The sequence below is a fragment of the Oncorhynchus kisutch genome, linkage group LG15 (assembly GCF_002021735.2).
Source record: "Oncorhynchus kisutch isolate 150728-3 linkage group LG15, Okis_V2, whole genome shotgun sequence".
Classification (NCBI taxonomy): domain Eukaryota; kingdom Metazoa; phylum Chordata; class Actinopteri; order Salmoniformes; family Salmonidae; genus Oncorhynchus; species Oncorhynchus kisutch.
The window spans coordinates 74,783,195-74,809,522 of NC_034188.2; the positions used below are offsets into that span (position 1 = coordinate 74,783,195).

At 43.1% G+C, this 26,328-nt stretch overlaps 1 protein-coding gene across 1 annotated transcript in view; it reads right to left on the minus strand.

Annotated features, from left to right (window-relative positions):
* Positions 1–24,554, minus strand: part of LOC109881221 (SPRY domain-containing SOCS box protein 4-like) — a 50,021-nt gene extending 25,467 nt beyond the window's left edge. Inside the window, exon 1 of the mRNA XM_020473370.2 lies at positions 23,924–24,554. The gene's annotated coding sequence lies outside the window, so the exon portion shown is untranslated. The remainder of the gene's footprint in view (positions 1–23,923) is intronic.
* Between the last annotated feature and the right edge of the window lie 1,774 nt (positions 24,555–26,328).

Genomic DNA, 26,328 nt, shown 5'->3' on the forward strand with positions numbered 1-26,328 from the left:
TTGTCTTCCAACAAGACAATGATCCAAAACATAAAGCAAAATCTACAATGGAATGGTTCAAAAATAAACATATCCAGGTGTTAGAATGGCCAAGTCAAAGTCCAGACCTGAATCCAATCGAGAATCTGTGGAAAGAACTGAAAACTGCTGTTCACAAATGCTCTCCATCCAACCTCACTGAGCTCGAGCTGTTTTGCAAGGAGGAATGGGAAAAAAATTCAGTCTCTCAATGTTTAAAACTGATAGAGACATACCCCAAGCGACTTACAGCTGTAATCGCAGCAAAAGGTGGCGCTACAAAGTATTAACTTAAGGGGGCTGAATAAGGGGGCTGCCCAATTTTCCAGTTTTTGATTTGTTAAAAAAGTTTGAAATATCCAATAAATGTCATTCCACTTCATGATTGTGTCCCACTTGTTGTTGATTCTTCACAAAAAAATAGTTTTATATCTTTATGTTTGAAGCCTGAAATGTGGCAAAAGGTCAAAGTTCAAGGGGGCCGAATACTTTCGCAAGGCACTGTAAAGTCAGACAGCACAGCTGAATAGCTGCAGCATCCTTTTCACTACACAAAAAGGTACAGTGGAGCAAAAAGTATTTAGTCAGCCACCAATTGTGCAAGTTCTCTCACTTAAAAAGATGAGGCCTGCAATTTTCATCATAGGTACACTTAAACTATGACAGACAAAATGAGAAGAAAAAAAATACAGAAAATCACATTGTAGGATTTTTAATGAATTTATTTGCAAATTATGATGGAAAATAAGTGTGTGGTCACCTACAAACAAGCAAGATTTCTGGGTCTCATAGACCTGTAACTTCTTCTTTAAGAGGCTCCTCTGTCCTCCACTTGTTACCTGTATTAATGGCACCTGTTTGAACTTGTTATCAGTATAAAAGACACCTGTCCACAACCTCAAACAGTCACACTCCAAACTCCACTATGGCAAAGACCAAAGAGCTGTCAAAGGACACCAGAAACAAAATTGTAGACCTGCACCAGGCTGGGAAGACTGAATCTACAATAGGTAAGCAGCTTGGTTTGAAGAAATCAACTGTGGGAGCAATTATTAGGAAATGGAAGACATACAAGACCAATCTCCCTCGATCTGGGGCTCCACGCAAGATCTCACCCCGTGGGGTCAAAATGATCACAAGAACGGTGAGCAAAAATCCCAGAACCACACGGGGGGACCTAGTGAATGACCTGCAGAGAGCTGGGACCAAAGTAACAAAAGCCTACCATCAGTAACACACTACGCCGCCAGGGACTCAAATCCTGCAGTGCCAGACGTGTCCCCCTGCTTAAGCCAGTACATGTTCAGGCCCGTCTGAAGTTTGCTAGAGAGCATTTGGATGATCCAGAAGAAGATTGGGAGAATGTCATATGGTCAGATGAAACCAGAATATTACTTTTTGGTAAAAACTCAACTCGTCGTGTTTGGAGGACAAAGAATGCTGAGTTGCATCCAAAGAACACCATACCTACTGTGAAGCATGGGGGTGGAAACATCATGCTTTGGGGCTGTTTTTCTGCAAAGGGACCAGGACGACTGATCTGTGTAAAGGAAAGAATGAATGGGGCCATGTATCGTGAGATTTTGAGTGAAAACCTCCTTCCATCAGCAAGGGCATTGAAGATGAAACGTGGCTGGGTCTTTCAGCATGACAATGATCCCAACACCGCCCGGGCAACGAAGGAGTGGCTTTGTAAGAAGCATTTCAAGGTCCTGGAGTGGCCTAGCCAGTCTCCAGATCTCGACCCCATAGAAAATCTTTGGAGGAAGTTGAAAGTCTGTTGCCCAGCATCAGCCCCAAAACATCACTGCTCTAGAGGAGATCTGCATGGAGGAATGGGCCAAAATACCAGCAACAGTGTGTGAAAACCTTGTGAAGACTTACAGAAAACATTTGACCTCTGTCATTGCCAACAAAGGGTATATAACAAATTCTTGAGATAAACTTTTGTTATTGACCAAATACTTATTTTCCACCATAATTTGCAAATAAATTCATCAAAAATCCTACAATGTGATTTTCTGGATTTTTTCCCCCCTCATTTTGTCGGGCATAGTTTAAGTGTACCTATGATGAAAATGACAGGCCTCTCATCTTTTTTTAAGTGGGAGAACTTGCACAATTGGTGACTGACTAAATACTTTTTTGGCCCACTGTATCTTGAAAAGAGTTCCAGTGTGCTCCAAGAGATAGTGTTGTTCTCAGTTTCCTGTGGAGAATAATCCAATGGATGCTCAACATCAATGAGCAGAAAATGGATTTAAGAAAGAAAAAAAAGCAACAACCTTTTAGGAATCTTAATCTTCATCCGAGATCAATACATGCAAATGTTTCCATAGCAGGGCAGACTATAGTGCATATGATAAGGGATTTTAACCTATAGAGGGCACTTTGCATCATATGGGAAAACGGCAAAGTGGAAGTGTTGGGCAGATTACAGTGCCCTTCCCTCAGGCCTCCAGTCCAGCATCATCATGAATAATCTACTGATTAGAGGAGACATCTCTCCCAGCTCATCAGGCCCACAAACAAAAACACACACATAGTGATGTGATAGATAGGCAGCAGGTTGGAATGGCTAGAGTTGAGACTGATGTCTCTTATTGCTCTTTCTTCACAATTCACCACCTGTTCCCTCCACTTCTCCCTCATTCACTAACTGAATCTTCTTCAGAATGGGTCTTTGTAGTTCCATTCTTCCCCCCGGCACCACACACACACACACACACACACACACACACCGAGGTTACCCTGACTCCAGCATTCAAAACACTCGTTTTGTGTGGACAGACCGGTATGAGAGTTGAATGGGCATCGAAAGGAGAATGACACTAAGGTCATAGCGAAACACAAAGTGGAAAAAAGGTCAGATTCCTCCTTGTTAGTTTGGGTACTGGTTTCACTCTACACTAAAACAAGGAAGTCATTATCTTTAGATAAGTCCCTGAGTGACTGGTACACAAAAGAACAGCAGGTTTGCACTACAACAAGCCAATGATGCTTTGACTTGGGGTGCATCAAGCTCACATGTGCCAACTGGGCAAAACAGAGAGAACTATAGGAAGCTGCTTTTTTTGATTCCACAAGGGGGCTGCCTTTGCCCGCAATTATGGGCAAAACCGTGAACTAAAAGAAATATCATAACACTCTTCATACATTTTATTTTGAAATGTATTTTCAAGTAGCTATAGTTTACCCAATAGCAGTTTCTTATTTTTACATGAAGTGTATAAGGTTGGTAATCATTTTACGAGCACACGGGGTTAGTGTTGGGCCAGTAATAAAAAGATTGTAGACCTCCACAAGTCTGGAAATTGCTCCCAAGGATGAACCAAATGCCTGAAGGTACCATGTTCATCTGTGCAAACAATAGTACGCAAGACTAAACACCATGGGACCACACAGCCGTCATACTGCTCAGGAAGGAGACGCATCGTCTTCTAGAGATGAACGTACTTTGGTGCGAAAAGTGCAAATCAATCCCAGAACAACAGCAAAGGACCTTGTAAAGATTCTGGAGGAAACATGTACAAAGGTATCTATATCCACAGTAAAACGTATCCGATAGACATAACCTGAAAGGCCGCTCAGCAAGGAAGATGTCACTGCTCCAAAACCGCCATTTAAAAAAGCCAGACTACGGTTTGCAACTGCACATGGGGACAAAGACCGTACCTTTTGGAGAAATGTCCTCTGGTCTGATGAAACAAAAATAGAACTGTTTGGCCATAATGACCATCATTATGTTTGGAGGAAAAAGGGGGAGGCTTGCAAACCAAAGAACACCATCCCAACCGTGAAGCACGAGGGTGGCAGAATCATGTTGTGGGGGTGCTTTGCTGCAGGAGGGACTGGTGCACTTCAAAAAAATAGATGGCATCATGAGGACGGAAAATTGTCCGATGTTTCTTCAATATATCCACATCAGTCAGGAAGTTAAAGCTTGGTCGCAAATGGGTCTTCCAAATGGACAATGACCCCGAGCATACTTCCAAACTTGTGGCAAAATGGCTTAAGGACAACAAAGTCAAGGTATTGGAGTGGCCATCACAAAGCCCTGACATCCGTCCTATAGAAAATTTGTGGGCAGAACTGAAAAAGTGTGTGTGAGTAAGGAGGCCTACAAACCTGACTCAGTTACACCGGCTGTGTCAGGAGGAATGGGCCAACATTCACCCAACTCATTGTGGAAAGCTTGTGGAAGGCTACCCGAAACCTTTGACAATTTAAAAAAGGCAATGCTACCAAATACTAATTGAGTGTATGTAAACTTCTGACCCACTAGGAATGTGATGAAAGAAATAAAAGCTGAAATAAATCCTTCTCTCTACTATTATTCTAACATTTCACATTCTTAAAATAAAGTGGTGATCCTAATTGACCTAAGGCAGGGAATTTTTACTAGGATTAAATGTCAGGAATTGTGAAAAACTGAGCTTAAATGTATGTAAGGTGTATGTAAACTTAATCTTCAACTGTATGTCGTAGCTAAACCATTAGATATGTCATAGCTAAACCATTACGTATGTCGTAGCATTATAATGCAGTACAATACAAATAACAATTAAACCAAAATGACAATTATGACAATCGTGGCCGTTTTGCATGACAATTAGTTATCCAAAACACCACTCGCCACATCCCTAACCAACAGCATGTAATGGTAAGGTAATGACAGACCTCACCTTGCAGTTTTATCGCGTCTCGAATTAAAGAAAATAAATCATAGCAGCTCTGTGATTGAGGCCGCTTCAATTTAGCTCAAATGCACTTAGGAACACAGTTTTGCCGCTTGATAGGACGAGGTGGTGGTGGAGGAAAACCCCATGGTATAATTGAGTGCTTTGCAAGGCAGGGGGTGAGAGAGAGACACTGGAAGAGTGCGTACTGTTTTTTATGATGTGACATTTGTGCGTCAGTGGGAAGACTGGGGCCAGCCATTTATCGGTATGAGCCACTGGGGATATAAAACAGACCTCTCTTCATCTCCCTCCAACCCGGTGCTCTTTTCTCTCTCTCTCTCCACAAAACACTCAGGGTGAGTTTCTCCCCCATAGACTTTACTTGTATACGAGTGCCGGCTGAATAGCGTCATCTTCACACAAATTAAATTGTGAAATAAAAAACGGCACGTCATGCCGATGTAGCATGGAGATGAATCACCAGTCGGGAAGGAGCCCTGGATGCATATCTTACACCCCACTCCCTCCTTCCCCCCACCACCCCCTTGAGAGAGATGCAATAAATTAGCTCCCAAAATACCCAGCCAGCCCGCCAGCCATTACAGCATGAGCCTGCAGCAGGGGCTCTAAAATAAGAACGCAAATCATCCCTATGAGGTTCTGCTCCAACCACTATTTGTCCACCTTGGCAGACAGCACGTTAATAGGCCGATGACTGATTACAGGAATAATTAAGTAATGAAATATTAAGAGATTGTTGTTAACATGAGAAACCAGATATTTGAACCCCTGAACCTCTGGGATAGCAGTGTGCTTGGTTTAAAAAATATCCTCAGAGACAGAACTACAGTAAGGATGCAAGTGCAGTATACCTTTACCTTTTGTCAAGAATTTCTCAACTTATTTGGAGCAGTCAGTTGATTCTCAACTGACTCCACAAGGCCTTAGAGACTGGTGATGATGAGTGGGTTCAAAGCTTAGCCGAATGGGCAAGTCTACCCAATGGAGGCCAATCACTGATTGAAGAAATTATGGTCAGTCTAAATTTAAATCCCAAGCCTGGTAGACGCTAATCCTTTTTGTGTAAGTAGATTTCAATAGACTTACGTTTTCAAATGTCTAGGCCTTAGATCAGTGGGCTAAAATAGCCTTGTGACTCAAACCCCACTCTGTCACATTAACAACCAATTAGTAGCTTGTTAGTGTGGATCATACCATCCTGCCCCCTGTCCCTGGCTCATCCTGCGTCACTGTGCTCGTCAAAAACCCACCAGGGAGAGATGAACCTCCCAAGAGCGATGACCCCGTTAGGGATGGACAGACCGCTGTCACTCATCTAATCTCAAGCCAGTCTGGAGAGCTGGGTGATGTTGACAGGGATGTGAGCTCTATTCATAACAGGGCCCTGCCATGATTGACATACATCTATGACACACATGCTTATATCACAGATAAAACAGGCAAATGCACACGAATCAACAGGCAAAAAACATGTGCAAACACCGACCTCCAAGGATAAAACATATGGTCCGTCACTGCAAGTAGCACAACTCTAGGCCAGAGCAAGCATAGTTACTTTAAAATATCTATGTAAATACAAGTCAGTTCCCAACTAAAACAATAGAGATAGTTATACAGAAAAAAAGATTCCACAGATAGGACCAACTGCTGAGATCAAAAAGATACATTAGATTGTGCAGCGTGGCAGGAACCAGGAACAAAGCAGGCGTCCAGAGTTGGTGTTAGAGGAACACTTGGCCCTGTGTTGTCTGATGCTTTAAGAATTGCAATTAAAACTGAAGACAGATTACTAAAGATGGAGCCAGAGATCAATATAGCCTAACCAGAATAAAACAAACCTGTTCCTGACCCTCCTGCTGGCCTTGGCAGATTCTGATATTATGCTCCCGAAGTTAGGCTACACCAGAGGTCGGCAACCTTTCCTATTTGGAGTGCTGAGTTCTCCTACCATTTCTTCTGATCTGCATGCCAGTTATGATTTTCATATGTACATTTTCATGGAACAGTTTAATTTATAATAAAGTAAAAATCAATGTAATGTGGTTAATCAAAATTCTATTTTAGAATTGTAACTTTTATTGCCAATATGTAAAAATAGCCTACATAAATAAAAACATTGCAGTAAAAACAACAAAAATCCATTGCAGCCCATAGGTAGAAAATATCCTGATGAAAACAATTATCCTATAAATCACTGGCTGCCAGGAACTTTAATCATTGTATCAATTTTGCACAAGGGATAAGTAGTAAATCAGGTAGGCCAATTTTATGACATTTCCACCAGATCAGAGCATTACATGTTTTCCCCTTTCATTCCGGTAATCCAAAAGGCTATGTTGAGGAACTATTGTCCTTCTCAAATGGATGCAAAAACAGACTTTGTTAGCTTGCTGTATGAGATGAAGAAAAAAATAAAACTGAGAAGCTCCACAGTGATGGCCAGTTAAGACACTCAGAACTAGTATCACATCCCCAAATGGTCATATTATAGGCCTACATATGCACGCAGGCCAGATGGACTAGTCCTACTTCTATATGCATAATCAGGTGCATGTCCTTACTCAAGATAGACAGGAGCGCTCCAAACAAATGGATCGAAATAAACCAAAACTTTCTCGCAAGTGAAGCCTAGGTTGTGCGTTCTGCAAACAACGTGTCCACTCCTACAATGACAATGGTAAGACTGCAACAATAATACAATTCAATGCAAACAAATTACTGTAACCAAACAAGCGTTGTAGATGAGATATTGCCGCTTGATAGGAATTAATGATAAATGTACTACTGGTGAGCCATACCTGCGGCCTGCACAATGGATTAGTCCACTCAGAAGGGCATGAATGCATCTCGTGTGCTAAACATTTTTCATATTTGACAATGCTACATTTTTTTTAAACGCAATCGACCAGTCGACTAATTGAGGTCAGCCCTAAAGAACACACAAGACAATTCTGTTATTCATGCTGGAACTGAGAAACTAACAGCAGCTTACAATGCGAGAGAACTGGTGAAACCAGAGCTTGTGTGTCCACCTGTGTGTTGACTCTTAAGACTCAGTCAGGTCCAAAAGAAAACTTTCTCCAGCACAGCACTACTAGTCTTGATTGGCGGGTGATTGACTGAACACCAAAGGACTTGTGTATTGTTCAGCGCACTCCGGTGCTCAGGGGGAGATTTGGGAAGCAAGTGTTCAGTCACAGTCGTGTTCCGGTCGACCAGACTTGCTGTGCAGGGACCACAGTCAAGTCACACCTGCTGGGAAGGCCTAGACTGAGGCTACTGCTGCTTAGCCTAACAGGAGGATCAACGAACCCAAGGCAGCCATGATGGTGGGGGTAGTCTTTAAGGAGGCATAGACCCTTACAGCAGCACAGCTATTTACCATTAACTTCTTTGGAATAGGGGGATGAATAGCGTGCCAGAGTAAACTGCCTCCTACTCAGTCCCAGATGCTAATATATGCATAGTATTATTAGTATTGGATAGAAAACACTCTGAAGTTTCTAAAACTGTTTGAATGATGTCTGTGTATAACATAACTCATATGGCAGGCAAAAACCTGAGAAAAAAATCCAAACAGGAAGTGGGAAATCGGACATTTGTAGTTTTTGAACTCAGCCCCTAACGAATACACTGTAGGATATGGGTCATTTTGCACTTCCTAAGGCTTCCAATAGATGTCAACCGTCTTTAGAAAGGCTTCTACTGTGAAGGGGGGCCGGATGAGAACTGTTTGACTAAGGGGTCTGGCAGCAGCCTCGTTCTCAGTCATGCGCATTTCACATGAGGTAGCTCTCGTTCCATTGCTTTTCTACAGACAATGGAATTCTCCGGCTGGAAAATTATTTAACATTTATGATAAAAACACCCTAAAGGTTGATTCTATACTTAGTTTGACAAGTTTCTACGACCTGTAATATAACTTTTTGAACGATGTTCGGCTGGACCTGAACGCGCATTTGGATTTGTTTACCAAATGCCCTAACAAAATAAGCTATTTGGACATAACTGATGGACTTTACGGAACAAATCAAACATTTACTGTTGAACTGGGATTCCTGGGAGTGCATTCTGATGAAGATCAAAGGTAAGTGAATATTTATAATGCCATTTCTGACTAATGTTGACTGCGCAACATGGCGGATATTTATTTTGGCTGGTTTGGGCTCTGAGCACCGTACTCAGATGATGCTTTTTTCGTAAAGTTTTTTTTCTGACACAGCGGTTGCATTAAGGAGAAGTTTATCTATATTTCCATGTATAACACATGTATTTATCAAAATATATAATGAGTATTTCTGTAAATTCATGTGGCTCTCTGCAAAATCACTGCATGTTTCGGAACTACTGACCGTAACACGCCAATGTAAAATTAGATTTTTTTTATATAAATATGAACTTTACCGAATAGAACACACAATACATGAAGTCCTATGAGTGTCATCTGATAAAGATCATCAAAGGTTAGTGATTCATTTTATCTCCATTTGTGCTTTGTGACTCCTCTCTTTGGCTGGAAAAATGGCTGAGTTTTTCTGTGACTTGGTGGTGACCTAACAATCGTTTGTGGAGCTTTCGCTGTAAAGCATTTTTGAAATCAGACACAATTCTGATTAATCCAAGAACAGTGTCTTTAAAATGGTGCCTAATACTTGTATGTCTGAGAAATTTGATTTCTGTTGATTTGTATTTGGCGCCCTGCAATTTCATTGGCTGTTGGCAAGGGGTTCCAACAACAACCAAATACTGTTATCTTTTTCAAATAATTCCTTCATTAAATGAATCAAGTATCAAATGGCTAAGGTAGCTAAGTAAGATGTTTATTTATTTGTAAGGTTAAAATATTCTGTGTTCATGGGCGAGCTTGAAAGCATGAGTTTGTCAATTAGGCTACTCTAAGAATATATTTTTTTACTTGGCCAGGATGGAATAGAGGAGAATCCTAACCAATTTTGAGAATCTGAGAGACAGTTTTACAACCGGGAATATGCAGCATTAGTTTCATCAACTGTGCACCAGTATCAACTGCGTGTCAGCCATTTTCAGTTCTACACAAGTGTCGGCGGAAAGTTATTTTAGGACATGGGACATGACAATGCCATTAAGACATAGCTAAATAATGAACTAGCAAGATAGCAAATTCATAACATAGTGTAGTTTGGCTGGTTATTATTTTACTTGCTGTGCAAATCTCCCCCATGGTGCACACCATGATTTTCTCATTGCTGACCAAAAATGACCTACAACTGTGCACGTAAGGCTAGGGTCGCTTTGACCTCAAACACATTTCACGACTGTGTGATTGAAAGACCACTCGTGCCCGTCTACATAGGCCTACAATAATTATACTCTGATGCGCTCTGCAGAGACTGGGAGGACAGTGTGCAACACATTGGATCCGGAGAACACTGATCCAATTCTGATCGGAGTAGCCTCATTGTTTGATGTTGTGATTTATGTGAGGCAGGGTGAGAATTCTCTGTCCATCTGTGAATAGGAGCCTCGAGACACTGTCCTGTGTCTGACCCAGGCAACAGGTACAACGCTTTGCATGCCATATAGAACAGACCATAAAACAACAGATGACTAAAAAGGAGTGGGAGAAGTGGCAGCTGGGGTGAGGGGCGAGGTCTCATTGACATACTGGAGGGAAGACTTCCTGGGGCATGATTTAGTGACATGACACAGCAACCTCTTGACCTACAAGACTACGGTGAGCCTGACCATCCGCTGAACATCTAATCAAATGGCCACCCAGATTATTTGCATTGCCCCTTTTACACTGCTGCTACTCTGTTGTTATCATCTTTGCAGTCACTTTAATAACTCTACCTACATGTACAGTGGGGCAAAAAAGTATTTAGAGAGCCACCAATTGTGCAAGTTCTCACACTTAAAAAGATGATGCCTGGAATTTTCAGCATAGGTACAAAATGTGAGAGAAAAAATCCAGAAAATCACATTGTAGGATTTGTAATTAATTTATTAGCAAATTATGGTGGAAAATAAGCATTTGGTCAATAACAAAAGTTTCTCAATACTTTGTTATATACCCTTTGTTGGCAATGACAGAGGTCAAACGTTTTCTGTAAGTCTTCACAAGGTTGTCACACACTGTTACTGGTATTTTGGCCCATTCCTCCATGCAGATCTCCTCTAGAGCAGTGATGTTTTGGGGCGGTTGCTGGGCAACACAGACTTTCTACTCCCTCCAAAGATTTTCTATGGGGTTGAGATCTAGAGACTGGCTAGGCCACTCCAGGACCTTGAAATGCTTCTTACGAAGCCACTCCTTCGTTGCCCGGGCGGTGTGTTTGGGATCATTGTCATGCTGAAAGACCCAGCCACATTTCATCCACGTTTCACTCAAAATCTCACGATACATGGCCCGATTCATTCTTTCCTTTACACGGATCAGTCATCCTCGTCCCTTTGCAGAAAAACAGCCCCAAAGCATGATGTTTCCACCCCCATGCTTCACAGTAGGTATGGTGTTCTTTGGATGCAACTCAGCATTCTTTGTCCTCCAAACACGACGAGTTGAGTTTTTACCAAAAAGTAATATTTTGGTTTCATCTGACCATATGACATTCTCCCAATCTTCTTCTGGATCATCCAAATGCTCTCTAGCAAACTTCAGACGGGCCTGAACATGTACTGGCTTAAGCAGGGGGACACGTCTGGCACTGCAGGATTTGAGTCCCTGGCGGCGTAGTGTGTTACTGATGGTAGGCTTTTGTTACTTTGGTACCAGCTCTCTGCAGGTCATTCACTAGGTCACCCGGTGTGGTTCTGGGATTTTTGCTCACCGTTCATTTTGACCCCACGGGGTGAGATCTTGCGTGGAGCCCCAGATCGAGGGAGATTATCAGTGGCCTTGTATGTCTTCCATTTCCTAATAATTGCTCCCAGTTGATTTCTTCAAACCAAGCTGCTTACCTATTGCAGATTCAGTCTTCCCAGCCTGGTGCAGGTCTACAATTTTGTTTCTGGTGTCCTTTGACAGCTCTTTGGTCTTGGCCATAGTGGAGTTTGGAGTGCGACTGTTTGAGGTTGTAGCCAGGTCTTTTATACTGATAACAAGTTCAAACAGGTGCCAATAATACAGGTAACGAGTGGAGGACAGAGGAGCCTCTTAAAGAAGAAGTTACAGGTCTGTGAGAGCCAGAAATCTTGCTTGTTTGTAGGTGACCAAATACTTATTTTCCACCATAATTTGCAAATAAATTCATAAAAAATCCTACAATGTGATTTTCTGGATTTTTCCTTCTCATTTTGTCTGTCATAGTTGAAGTGTACCTATGATGAAAATTACAGGCCTCTCATCTTTTTAAGTGGGAGAAGTTGCACCATTGGTGGCTGACTAAATAATTGTTTGCCCCATCATTGACTTGGAGTTACATTGTGTTGTTTAAGTGTTCCCTTGCAATCGGAGACTTTTTAAAGAATTCTCTCTCACTGCCAGATCCATTTTTTCCCCAATCTTACTCCCATGTCGCCGCATTCCATCAGTCTCCCCCTCTTTTATTGATCACCGTCTCCCCCCCATCCCCTTCTCCCTCCATCCCCGTCTCCCTCCATCCCCGTCTCCCCCCATCCCTCCATCCCCCTCCCCCTCCACCCCCTTCTCCCTCCACCCCCTTCTCCCTCCACCCCCTTCTCCCTCCACCCCCTTCTCCCTCCACCCCCTTCTCCCTCCACCCCCTTCTCCCTCCACCCCCACGCTTTGTCTCAGTCCATTTCCCTGTATCCATCTCTCCACTCCAGTCTAACTGTGCTTTCCTGCCCTCTCCTCCTTTAGATCAGACTCATGCTGATTTGGGGGGGGGGGGTGAACATGCCGCACATCAAGATTAACATCAAAGAGCCTGCCGACTGACTTATACACAATTATCGGAATACAAATGTGAATAGATATGTAATTGGTCTCATTTTAGAATATCTAGGACCAGAAAGATGAACAATGCACTTGGATTGCCATCCTACTCTTCACAAATATCGATGGTTACCAGAACCAACGTACCAATATAGACATGAATACGTGCTCACAGCAGTCAATATGCTGTTGTGTGCATGTGTAGGGTACCATAGCTTCAGCATGCATGTTCAGTACTGCAGAACTCCAGAAATGTGTGGGTGCAAGTCTCTGAGGAGCCTCTCTCACCCTCAGATCTGGAAAAGAGATGAATGACTGTTCTGCTACATCTCTCCTCCACTATGGAGAGAGGTATCCATCGCCTGTAAGTGTGGTGTGTGGGGGTGTGGTGTGTGTGTGGGGATGTGGTCTGCGTGTGTAGGGGGGCACAAGTTCAGGCATATGGACTCAGATCACCACATCAAGTTAAGTACATTGAAATGCCATTCTTGCAATATCAATGTAGTACTAAAAATAACAAGGTAGAATAAAAACACAAAAATAACACTAGAAAGAAGCCCCACTCAGGTGCCAGTTAATTAGGTACAGCACCTGTCCAGGAAAATGGTTAGCTCCTACAGACAGTGAGTCACGTTGCCGTAGCTTACTATATAACACAGGGAAATAAAGGTGCAGTATAACAGTGGTGTGCAGAACGGCATCTCGGAACGCACAACTCGTTGTCTGCTGCAATAGCCCATCCATGACAAAGACCGACCCCACACCGGGTTCCACTCCTATCAGATAAAATCAAGAAGCAGCTCCAGTGGGCACGCAATCACCAACACCGGACAAATTAAGGAGTGGAAAAACATTGCCTTGACAAATCCCGGTTCCTGATGTGTCATGCTGGCGGCAGTCAGGATTTGGTGTAAGCAGTCCATGGCCACATCCTGCCTGTTGTCAACAATATAGGCTGGTGGCGGTGGTGTAGTGTGGGGAAGTAGCAGCAGTGTAAATGATGATTGTATGCGAGTGTGTGTAGCCAGTATAAATGTGTGTGCATGTTGGAGTGTAGAGTCCTGTGAGTGTGTGTAGCCAGTATAAATGTGTGTGCATGTTGGAGTGTCAGTGTGTGAGAGTGTAGAGTCCTGTGAGTGTGCATAGAAAAATACCACATCACTCAAAAACAACCAGAGGCCACAAGTAAGTTGACAACATACGCAGCAAACCATCTCTCTGTAATCACACACAACCTTCCAGTTTGACAGCTTACCCTGGTAACTAAGTTCAACAACTGGTTGTTTTAGACCGTTGCTTCTTTACATAATGGTCATGCTGTCTGATTATAACCTTCATTTCCATGAAATTGGACATAGCAGATTACAGAAAACAAAATGCACGCAAACCTGTTGTCATCGTTATTATCACAGGACACAAGTGACATCAGTAAGAGTAGCCTACAACTATAGTACAAAAGTGGCTTTGAAAAATCTATTATCTTTGTGACCGAGTCGCTCTCGCTCGCACACACACACACTAAATGGTGCAGACCAAGCGAGTTAGTCCAAAACAGATTAAAATGCCTGTGGGCAGTAAATGAACATGGGAGTCATGCCACAACTTGAGCAATTAAATTAAGGCTACTACAGTAATTATATGATATTACACTGTGGGAACAAGGCCTTTAAATTGTCCCACTGTCCCCTTTACAGCCCAGTGTGTCATTCAGTGACCTATCACTTTGAATGGGATTTCTAAACATTACCATTTGACTGACTCAGCAGTGTGTGTGAGGGGAGGGAGGGACAGGGGGCTACAGGACACACAGGCACGGCCGATGGGACTAGTGCTAGTGTATAACGACTCTGGACAGCTGCTGGCTGACGCAGCACTGTTGGTTTGTGTGGAGATTAAAATGCATTCATCACCTCCATCATGATCCCACAGGCTCTGAGCAAGGTGGAGCGGAGGAACTACTGCATGCCATTCCTCCTGGACCGTGGGGATCCCTTCTGAGCTCCGAATGAACAGAAGGATGGAAGAGGATGTGAAATGATTTGTGCTGTTCTGATAACGTTAATGTTCCTGGAAGCTATGTTCCCAAGATGGTGATCAACATGAGTAGCATGCACCTGTCAGAGGGAGAATTGAATGTTCATTACTCTACCATAAGCTGCTTCAAAAATCATTTTAGAGGATTTGGCAGTACGTCCAACTGGCTTCACAACCACAGACCACGTGTATGGAGTCATGTGGGCAAGCCGTTTGCTGATGTCAACGTTGTTAATAGCAGCCCATGGTGGCAGTGGGGTTATGGTATGAGCAGGCATAAACTATGGACAACGAATACAATTGCATTTTATCGATGGCAGTTTGAATGCACAAAAAGGTATCTGTATTCCCAGTCGTGAATTCCATAGATTAAGGACTAATGAACCCATTTAAATTGTTCTGCCTGCGGATAAGAAACCCTGACCTGTTCACTAGACGTGCTGCTTGTCCCGGACCTGCAGTTTGTCGTCTCTCTCGCTCACACACACTTTGGCCATGTACTGTAATAGTTGCCTCCCGGCACAGCCAGAAGAGGACTGGCCACCCATCAGAGCCTGGTTCCTCTCTAGGTTCCTGCCTTTCTAGGGAGTTTTTCCTAGCCACCGTGCTTCTACATCTGCATTGCTTGCTGTTTGGGGTTTTAGGCTGGGTTTCTGTACAGTACTGTGTGACATCGGCATTAGTATTTATAAAGCCCCTTTTAAAATGTAATTGATTGATCTATTTCAATTGACATTTCGTCATATGAACTGTAACTCTGTAAAATCAATGAAATTGTTGCGTGTATATTCTGTATGTCACCACAGTGGTTTGTTGGGTTGACTGATTTCTGCTCAACGAGAGGACTGTCACACGCCAGTCATTTGCAACCTCATTTATCACAATAAATTACCTAAATATCACAGCAGCAATATAGTTGTCATAGCGATAACCACATGCATCAAAGTAGCTCAGAAACGTTGCTTCTTCTGCATCATAAACTCCTAGAGTCAGTCCCTGAATGCAGTTTTAGCATTTTTCCCCCTCTGTGACAGAAACATGGAAGAAGCTGAAACAAGCTGCCAACGCCTCTCTCAGGATGGCCCTGAGCCACACCAGCCCCCCCTACTGAGACTCAGAGGGGGGCAGCATAACCTGATTCATGGTCACATAACCTGCTCACAACAACATTAGGGTGTCCTGTCAGTGTCAGCACAGCTAGCTTACTTTGTGGTAGGGTACAGTGAAAACAATATAGCTATCAACATTAGCACCAATTGACAGAGTGTGAAGCAGGATTGTGACAGGGTAGGCAATTCTGTTTCCCTCAACACACCACCACTCCATTGAACACACACTTAGGAAGCACGGACCCCGTGTGTGATGTTTATTGCAATACGGTAGTCACATGCACACCCTGTTTGTACTGCATGTGACAGTAGGCTATGCAACAAACACCACAATATAAACTGGTTACATTATAGTGTATTCAGGGGTGGTGTGCTGAGAGGTGTTCCATCACAATCTTTCTTCCAGGATCTAGCACACGCTCTCAAATTATGTCTACCACTCACTGGCTGTCCTTAGAAGCAGTCTAAAAGACAAGACAGATGTGTTCCGCAAACTGTGCTTTTACTTAACGCACTCCATACACATATGACATCCTTTAAGGGGGTCAAAGGGTTTACAGACAGCTCATTATTAGTTAATATGTAGTTTAAGGTGAATCCACACAGATGGACAAAGAAACTCAAAGCCCAATGTGTAGGTCTAGAAATCATCCTTCTTTGCTCTGATCCAAGCTATCCTGATTTCTGAGGTCAATCCTCAGACCAAGAGTAGACATTCTGCCCATTTGTTTTTATAAGGATCCCCATTAGCCAATGGCAACAGCTAGTCTTAAAGGGGTCCGACACAATGAAAAAGACATTAATTTACATACATTTTAAAACATTAACACGTACGTGTTACTGATAGATGCACAATACGTGTCAGTACATACACACAACAAGTAGGTCACTTGGGGGAGAAGCGTGCCATGAGGTGAAGCATTGTTCGTTTTTTAAAACCAGGTTTGCTGTTCACTTGCAGTAGTTAAGATGGAAGGGAATTAAATGCAATAATGGCTCTGTATAATACTATGTTCCCTTGAATTTGTTCTGGACATGGGGACTGTGAAAAGTGTGTGTGTGTATCAGTGCTGTGTGCAAGTTTACTATTCAAACTATTTGGAATTTCCTACACATGAATGTTTCTTATAAAATCAAGAAGTGATCCAGTCAGTCTTTCCTCAACTCTTAGCCAAGAGAGACTGGCATGCATAGTTTTGATATTAGCCCTCTGATTACAATGAAAAGCTAAATGTGAAACTCTGTTTTGGGCTAGCAGCAGCCTTAACTAGGTACTTCTTTGCAGCACTAGACCATGTGACTGGACAATAATCAAGATAAAACTAGTCAAGTTTTAGGACTTGCTTTGTGGAGTGTGATGTCAAATAAGCAGAGAATCTATATCACGGACAGACCTCTACACAGATTTACAACCATTGAAGGACTGACCACAATTAGTCGTCTGGTCGGTTGTTTGGTTTATCGAGAGAGACACAGCACCCGTCAAAAGTTCGGACACACCTACTCATTCAAGGGTTTCTTTATTTTTACTGTTTTCTACATTGTAGAATAATATTGAAGACATCAAAACTATAAAATAGCACATATGGAATCATGTCGTAACCAAAAAAAAAAAACAGTTCAATCAAAATATATTTTAGATTCTTCAAAATAGTCACCCGTTGCCTTGATGACAGCTTTGCACACTCTTGGTAATCTCTCAACCAGCATCATGAGGAAGTCACTTGGAATGCATTTTAATTAACAGGTGTGCCTTGTCAAAAGTTAATTTGTGGAATTTCTTTCCTCGTTAATGCTTTTGAGCCAATCAGTTGTGATGTGCCAATATAGAGATGGTATACAGAAGAGAGCCCTATTCGGTAAAAGACCAAGTCCATATTATGTCAAGAACAGCTTAAATAAGCAAAGTGAAACAGTCCATCATTACTTTAAGACATGGTCAGTGAATCTAGAGAATTTAAAGAACTTTCTTCAAGTGCAGTCGCAAAAACCATCAAGCACTATGATGAAACAGGCTCTCATGAGGACTGCCACAGGAAAGTAAGGCCCAGAGTTAACTCTGCTGCAGAGGATAAGTTCATTAGAGTTACCAGCCTCACAAATTTCAGCCCCAAAAAATTATTCACAGAGTTCAAGTAACAGACATCTCAACATCAACTGTTCAGAGGAGACTGCATGAAATCAGGCCTTCATGGTTGAATTGCTGCAAAGAAACAACTACTAAAAGGACACCAATAAGAAGAAGAGACTTGCTTGGGCCAAGAAACATGAGCAATGGACGTTAGACCGGTGGAAATCTGTCCTTTGATGTCCCTCCAATGAGACCAAATTTGAGATATTTGGTTCCAACCGCTGTGTCTTTGTGAGACGCAGAGTTGGTGAACGGATGATCTATGCATGTGTGGTTCCCACTGTGAAGCATGGAGGAGAAGGTGTGATGGGTCTTTGCTGGTGACACGGTCTGTGATTGATTTAGAATTCAAGGCGCACTTAACCAGCATGGCTACCACAGTATTCTGCAGCGATACACCATCCCATCTGGTTTGCGCTTAGTAGGACCATCATTTGATTTTCAACAGGACAATGACCCAACACACCTCCAGGCTGTGTAGGCTATTTGACCAAGAAAGAGAGAGTGATGAGTGCTGCATCAGATGACCTGACCTCCACAATCATGTGGCAGGAGGCATGTGGCAGGGTCTACAGTCAATCACGGACTACAGGAAGAAATCCAGCCCAGTCACGGACCAGGATGTCTTGCTCCCAGGCAGACTAAATAACTTTTTTGCCCGCTTTGAGGACAATACAGTGCCACTGACACGGCCTGCAACGAAAACATGCGGTCTCTCCTTCACTGCAGCCGAGGTGAGTAAAACATTTAAACGTGTTAACCCTCGCAAGGCTGCAGGCCCAGACGGCATCCCCAGCCGCGCCCTTAGAGCATGCGCAGACCAGCTGGCCGGTGTGTTTACGGACATATTCAATCAATCCCTATACCAGTCTGCTGTTCCCACATGCTTCAAGAGGGCCACCATTGTTCCTGTTCCCAAGAAAGCTAAGGTAACTGAGCTAAACGACTACCGCCCCGTAGCACTCACATCCGTCATCATGAAGTGCTTTGAGAGACTAGTCAAGGACCATATCACCTCCACCCTACCTGACACCCTAGACCCACTCCAATTTGCTTACCGCCCAAATAGGTCCACAGACGATGCAATCTCAACCACACTGCACACTGCCCTAACCCATCTGGACAAGAGGAATACCTATGTGAGAATGCTGTTCATCGACTACAGCTCGGCATTCAACACCATAGTACCCTCCAAGCTCGAGACCCTAGGTCTCGACCCCGCCCTGTGCAACTGGGTACTGGACTTCCTGACGGGCCGCCCCCAGGTGGTGAGGGTAGGCAACAACATCTCCTCCCCGCTGATCCTCAACACTGGGGCCCCACAAGGGTGTGTTCTGAGCCCTCTCCTGTACTCCCTGTTCACCCACGACTGCGTGGCCACGCACGCCTCCAACTCAATCATCAAGTTTGCGGACGACACAACAGTGGTAGGCTTGATTACCAACAACGACGAGACGGCCTACAGGGAGGAGGTGAGGGCCCTCGGGGTGTGGTGTCAGGAAAATAACCTCACACTCAACGTCAAAAAAACTAAGGAGATGATTGTGGACTTCAGGAAACAGCAGAGGGAACACCCCCCTATCCACATCGATGGAACAGTAGTGGAGAGGGTAGCAAGTTAAGTTCCTCGGCATACACATCACAGACAAACTGAATTGGTCCACTCACACAGACAGCATCGTGAAGAAGGCGCAGCAGCACCTCTTCAACCTCAGGAGGCTGAAGAAATTCGGCTTGTCACCAAAAGCACTCACAAACTTCTACAGATGCACAATCGAGAGCATCCTGTCGGGCTGTATCACCGCCTGGTACGGCAACTGCTCCGCCCTCAACCGTAAGGCTCTCCAGAGGGTAGTGAGGTCTGCACAACGCATCACCGGGGGCAAACTACCTGCCCTCCAGGACACCCACACCACCCGATGTTACAGGAAGGCCATAAAGATCATCAAGGACATCAACCACCCGAGCCACTGCCTGTTCACCCCGCTATCATCCAGAAGGCGAGGTCAGTACAGGTGCATCAAAGCTGGGACCGAGAGACTGAAAAACAGCTTCTATCTCAAGGCCATCAGACTGTTAAACAGCCACCACTAACATTGAGTGGCTGCTGCCAACACACTGACAATGACACTGACTCAACTCCAGCCACTTTAATAATGGGAATTGATAGGAAATTATGTAAATATATCACTAGCCACTTTAAACAATGCTACCTTATATAATGTTACTTACCCTACATTATTCATCTCATATGCATACGTATATACTGTACTCTATATCATCGACTGCATCCTTATGTAATACATGTATCACTAGCCACTTTAACTATGCCACTTTGTTTACATACTCATCTCATATGTATATACTGTACTCGATATCATCTACTGTATCTTGCCTATGCTGCTCTGTACCATCACTCATTCATATATCCTTATGTACATATTCTTTATCCCCTTACACTGCGTATAAGACAGTAGTTTTGGAATTGTTAGTTAGATTACTTGTTGGTTATTACTGCATTGTCGGAACTAGAAGCACAAGCATTTCGCTACACTCGCATTAACATCTGCTAACCATGTGTGTGACAAATAAAATTAGATTTGATTTGAGAGATGCACGTCTCTCCAGAATGCACTCTTCCGTTAATTTGTGAAAATTCATTGCTTTCACAACTTCATTGTGTGAATTGTTTGCATTTGATTGTTAAGGTCTATCAATTCCCCATTACATATCTCACCAGTAGTACATTTACCGTTAATTCCTAACCTACAATGTTTGTTTGGTTACAGTACTTTCTGTTAATGCATTCAATATATTATTATTCCAGTCTTTTACCATTCTCATTTGCCGGAGTGGGCATGTTGTTTGCAGATAACACAACCTATGCTTGTGAGAAACAAGTTTTGGTTCATTTAATTAAGTTTTGTCAATTTAGTCATTGTCTTTTGCTTGGACACGCACCCGATTACACAGAGGTAGGCCTATAGGTTTCCTGGCCATGTAGGTATATAAATGTAGGTATATAAATGTTTAAAACACACTACCACTAATGAGCTATGGAGCTTCTCAAAGTAATGTTTTCACCTCAAACAGCAAGCAAACAAAGTCTGTTTTTACATCCATTGAGAATGACAATAATTCCTAAATGTATTTTTTTTTTGGGGGGGGGGGGGGGGATCAAGCTCTTTCCCTTTTGATAACCACTCAGCATGAATATGGAAAAATGTAATGCTCTGATCCAGTGGAAATGTCATAGAATAGGCCTACCTGATGACCCCTTACCCCGTGTGTGTCCCGAGCTCACTGGCACAGGAAACTGAGGGTCCAGAATGTTAACCAATGTTGCAAGTTTACTAGCACAAGCTTAATCAAACAGTGTGCTTAAAGCATCAGACAAGCTCAATACATATAGTTGATTTTATTAAAACCCATTTAAACATTTCAACCAAACGATTGGTCAAAAGAACAGATTACTTTCAGTTGACCGAGATTGTCAACATATTGATTCAATGGTTTAGGACTGTCCCTGACTAAAAACAATCTAAAGTAAAAGCAAGTAATTTAGTCTAAAAAGCCTCACCATTCATTACCAGATTCAAAGGAGGTCTAGAACTTAGGAATGATTTGTACCAAATACATTGCTCTTAGTTTTAGAGATGTTCAGGACTAGTTTATTACTGGCCACCCATCCTAAAACTGACAGCAACTTTTACAGTGATTCACTAGCTGTGGTTGTTGGTTTGAAATTAAATATATGTTCGTTTTTTATTTTGAGTGTTGGACTACACTGTACTAAAATTATTCATTATTTTAACATTTAATATATGTGCAAATCAGATCTAGTTGTTTAAAACATATAATATGATATAATGACTATTTATAGCATTGAATCATTACCGTACATGGACAAAGGCTTTCTTTAATGTCAGTAGCTTTCTTTAATGCCAGTGGCAGGTCATTGGTAAAAATAGAAAAGAGTAGAGGGCCTAGAGAGATGCCCCGCACACCACACTTTCCATGTTTAACATTAGAGAAGCTTCCATTAAAGAAAACCCAATGTTCTATTAGATAAGATTGCTATATCCTGGATTCAGAGCTGAGGTTGAAAAACCATAACAGGTTATGGTCAATAATATCAAAGGCGGCACTGAAATCTAACAGTACAGATCCTTCAATCCAAACACACCAAAAAAGTTGTGAAGAGGGCACGACAACCCATTTTCCCCTTCGAGAGACTGAAAAGATTTGGCATGGGTCCCCAGATCCTCAAAAGGTTCTACAGCTGCATTATCGAGAGTATCCTGACCAGTTGTATCACCACTCGGCATCTGACCGTAAGGCATTAGAGGGTAGTGCACACAGCCCAGTACATCACTGAGCCAAGCGTCCTGCCATCAAGGACCTGTATAGTAGGCAGTGTCAGAGGAAGGCCCAAAAATTGTGACTCCAGTCACCCAAGTCATAGACTGTTCTCTGCTACCGCACGGCAAGCGGTACCAGAGCACCAAGTCTAGGTCCAAATGGCTCCTTAACAGCTTCTACCCCCAAGCCATCAGACTGCTGAACAATTAATGAAACGGCCAACCGGACTATTTACATTGACCCCCCTCTTTTGTTTTTACACAGCTCCTACTCTGTTTATTATCTATGTATATAGTCACTTTACCCCTACCTATATGTACAAATGACCTCGAAAGTCTTAATTTGTTCACATAGAAATAGCTTGTGTGTTTGGTCAACAACAACTTCCAACAGTGTGCCTATTCCAGCTCTGCATCGGTGTGGTCATGATGCACTATGGATGTCGCCCATCTAGGTGACTATAGGGTTCATAGGTCACCTGACATGACTGAGGTTGTGGGTTCAAACCCCAGATGTTAATAATTGAGTGTGCGGGCTGTGAATGGTTCTATACTAGGAACTATCTGAATACTTCCCATGGGATCATTCATTGATTGGGCCTATACAACAGCCAAAAACTGGTAATGGTTTTCCATATAAATGGGTTATTGTAGGCCTAGTCAGAAGAGTAAGCAAGGCCTACTCTGGTGACAAAGAGGTTTAATGTACCATCCACTAAGACGCATTAAGGAAAGAAAAGCACATCAATATGATAACTGGCTCTTTAGGTCCATCCCAAGGTAATCCCATCACACTTCATCTGGACAGTGTTCCTGCTCCGGAAGGGCCAGGTCAGGCAGATGGTGTGGTTACTGTCCCTCCAGGAGATAAGGCATTAACCATTTAAAAATGACCAATAAACTGCAACAGATCCACTTGAATAGGCGTCCGTTTTGGTAAACCTACCCCCGCTGTAAAATATCTCTCCTGTTTGCCCACCTGTCTGTCTGTAGAATCAAAGACTACACTGACGTAAATTCAGCTGTGACAATAGGAAACTGCCCAAAGCAGGGTATCAAATAGCAAGCCGACATGCAAATTCTGCAAAGGAGTAGACTACAATACAGTGGGCTAATACTTAAAGCAAAAAAGTGCTTTCCTGATGTAATTAATAACCATTACGGTGGCCTACTCCGTGTCCCAGTTTTCGACAGAATTAAATCCTGAATATTCTACATGTTGTCAACAACATATTTTGGGTGAAATTATGTTTATTTGCTTGTAGCCACTCAGAACCGAAAACATTCGAGAACATTCGAATCATAATAAGTTTATTAATATTTTGTCATTATTTCCCAAGCTCTTGTAAACGGTGAGATGAATTAATTGTAAAATAAATAAATGTAATTACAAGTAAATGCCAAAGACAAGTTATGCTTCTCAAGTTACCAAGCCTCGCTTCCCATTTTATTTCAATAAAGTCCTAAATTAGCCTTCTCGTACGAATGGCTTATTGAGTTGCTGCAGCTTCATAAAAACAACATGTACAACAACAAACATACCCAACCCAGTGCGACAAAAGTTGTAAACACTGCCAAGTTTTCTAAACGTCAACAATAGAGAGCATATTGAACAACACTATCGAATGTGTTCAAACCTTATTATATTCGACGGGAAAAAAATGAAAGCAGGCAAGACATATTTTACTTACGTGCCAATGTAGCCAAAAGCCTCGCCTTGCGACCGACAAAGCCCTCACGACGCCAAGTTCTCTCCTTGAGCATAAGAAAACGCTGGACTTTTTTTCTATTACGCGTCGAAGATAATCATTTTATTTCACCCAAGCCGCACTAACTTTACTCTTCTGTGCTGTTTTATCGGCGAATTCTCTCTATCTACCGATACGGGAATTCGCGACGGGCGACTTCTTTGTTCCGCGAGCCATTCCGTGGAAATCACCGTTCATGTGTCGCTGATACGCACTGATAGGCCAAGTCGCTCGAGGGATAGGACCCGCAATAGGTGATGGCTAGGGCAACAGCAGAGCCATTTCTTTCCGCTGTCCTAAAGTCAGCCCATTTTTCGTGGCGAGGATATAATAATTCGACTAGCTAGTTTTGCTCACAACACTGACCTCGGGGAGTGAAGAAGTATCCTAGTCTAAATTTGAAATGACTTTTTCTATGCAACTATCCTAAATGTTACTAAATAGCATAGGCCTACATTGCCCAATATTGGACCAAAGGAGCCTAACGGTTACTCCTTAGTCCAAATACCTTACATGTTCTGTTTAAGGGAACTATACAGTCACCTCTCATGGCAGACCTCGTGGTTCTGTTGCCGTGGGTTTGGGTTTTATGTTTGACAAAAGTACAAAGTGGAGGAGGAGCCAGGCCATTCAGGATCTTAAATTAATTTTACCTTTATTTAACCAGGCAAGTCAGTTAAGAACACATTCTTATTTTCAATAACTGCCTAGGAACAGTGGGTTAACTGCCTGTTCAGGGGCAGAACGACAGATTTGTACCTTGTCGGCTCAGGGGTTTGAACTTGCAACCTTCCGGTTACTAGTCCAACGCTCTAACCACTAGGCTACCCTGCCGCCCTGGGAGATGGGTTGCTATATTGCGCAATATTTCCCCAACTCGGGAGCTTATGTTTTCTGAGGATGTAACAGTGATTATGGCTATTGGCTTTCTATCAAGCACCTTGAGAACCTGATTGTAGACAGACTGACTGGGTTTTAATGTTGTACAGCAAGCTTGGGCCCAACTAGTCAACCAGTATGTTAAGTGGGGAAGTATCAATGCATTGAAGTTCAGTTTGGCTACCTCTGTAGTCGGACAATTTCGCATGAATTGGAAATGAACGAGGTTGGATTTGGTTATTTGAGTTCCCTTTCTCACCTGCTTTTTAAAAGAGAGGTTGGAATCAAGTATCAGATACCACCTGGAGCCTCTCCCCAGACACATAGATATCTGGCTCAGTAGCATCAGATACCACCTGGAGCCTCTCCCCAGACACATAGATATCTGGCTCAGTAGCATCAGATACCACCTGGAGCCTCTCCCCAGACACATAGATATCTGTCTCAGTAGCATCAGATACCACCTGGAGCCTCTCCCCAGACACATAGATATCTGTCTCAGTAGCATCAGATACCACCTGGAGCCTCTCCCCAGACACATAGATATCTGGCTCAGTAGCATCAGATACCACCTGGAGCCTCTCCCCAGACACATAGATATCTGTCTCAGTAGCATCAGATACCACCTGGAGCCTCTCCCCAGACACATAGATATCTGTCTCAGTAGCATCAGATACCACCTGGAGCCTCTCCCCAGACACATAGATATCTGGCTCAGTAGCATCAGATACCACCTGGAGCCTCTCCCCAGACACATAGATATCTGGCTCAGTAGCATCAGATACCACCTGGAGCCTCTCCCCAGACACATAGATATCTGTCTCAGTAGCATCAGATACCACCTGGAGCCTCTCCCCAGACACATAGATATCTGTCTCAGTAGCATCAGATACCACCTGGAGCCTCTCCCCAGACACATAGATATCTGGCTCAGTAGCATCAGATACCACCTGGAGCCTCTCCCCAGACACATAGATATCTGTCTCAGTAGCATCAGATACCACCTGGAGCCTCTCCCCAGACACATAGATATCTGTCTCAGTAGCATCAGATACCACCTGGAGCCTCTCCCCAGACACATAGATATCTGGCTCAGTAGCATCAGTTGCCCTCTTTGGGAAGAACATGCAGACAGCTTTGTTCACATTGAGTCCACTCTGTCTTCTGTCTGTTTTCTGTAAACAAGCACTGTAACATTGAAATATGGCCTGATAACCCTATAAAGGTGTGTATCAACTTAACCTTTTGTTTTTGGAAAATGATTTCTTGACAATATGAAAGCTAAGGCCTGCAAGCGATGTGTGTTAATGTTCGCACCAAGCGTTGCGGCTCTTAACATAGCTCCCCTACAGAAGACCCCGGCGACCAATGACTCTTATGTTTGAAGTAAGGAAACTTAGACTCATGATCAAGGGCTAAGGCCTACACAGCTATAGCCTTGAATACAGGCATGTAGGCTCTTCTCCTAA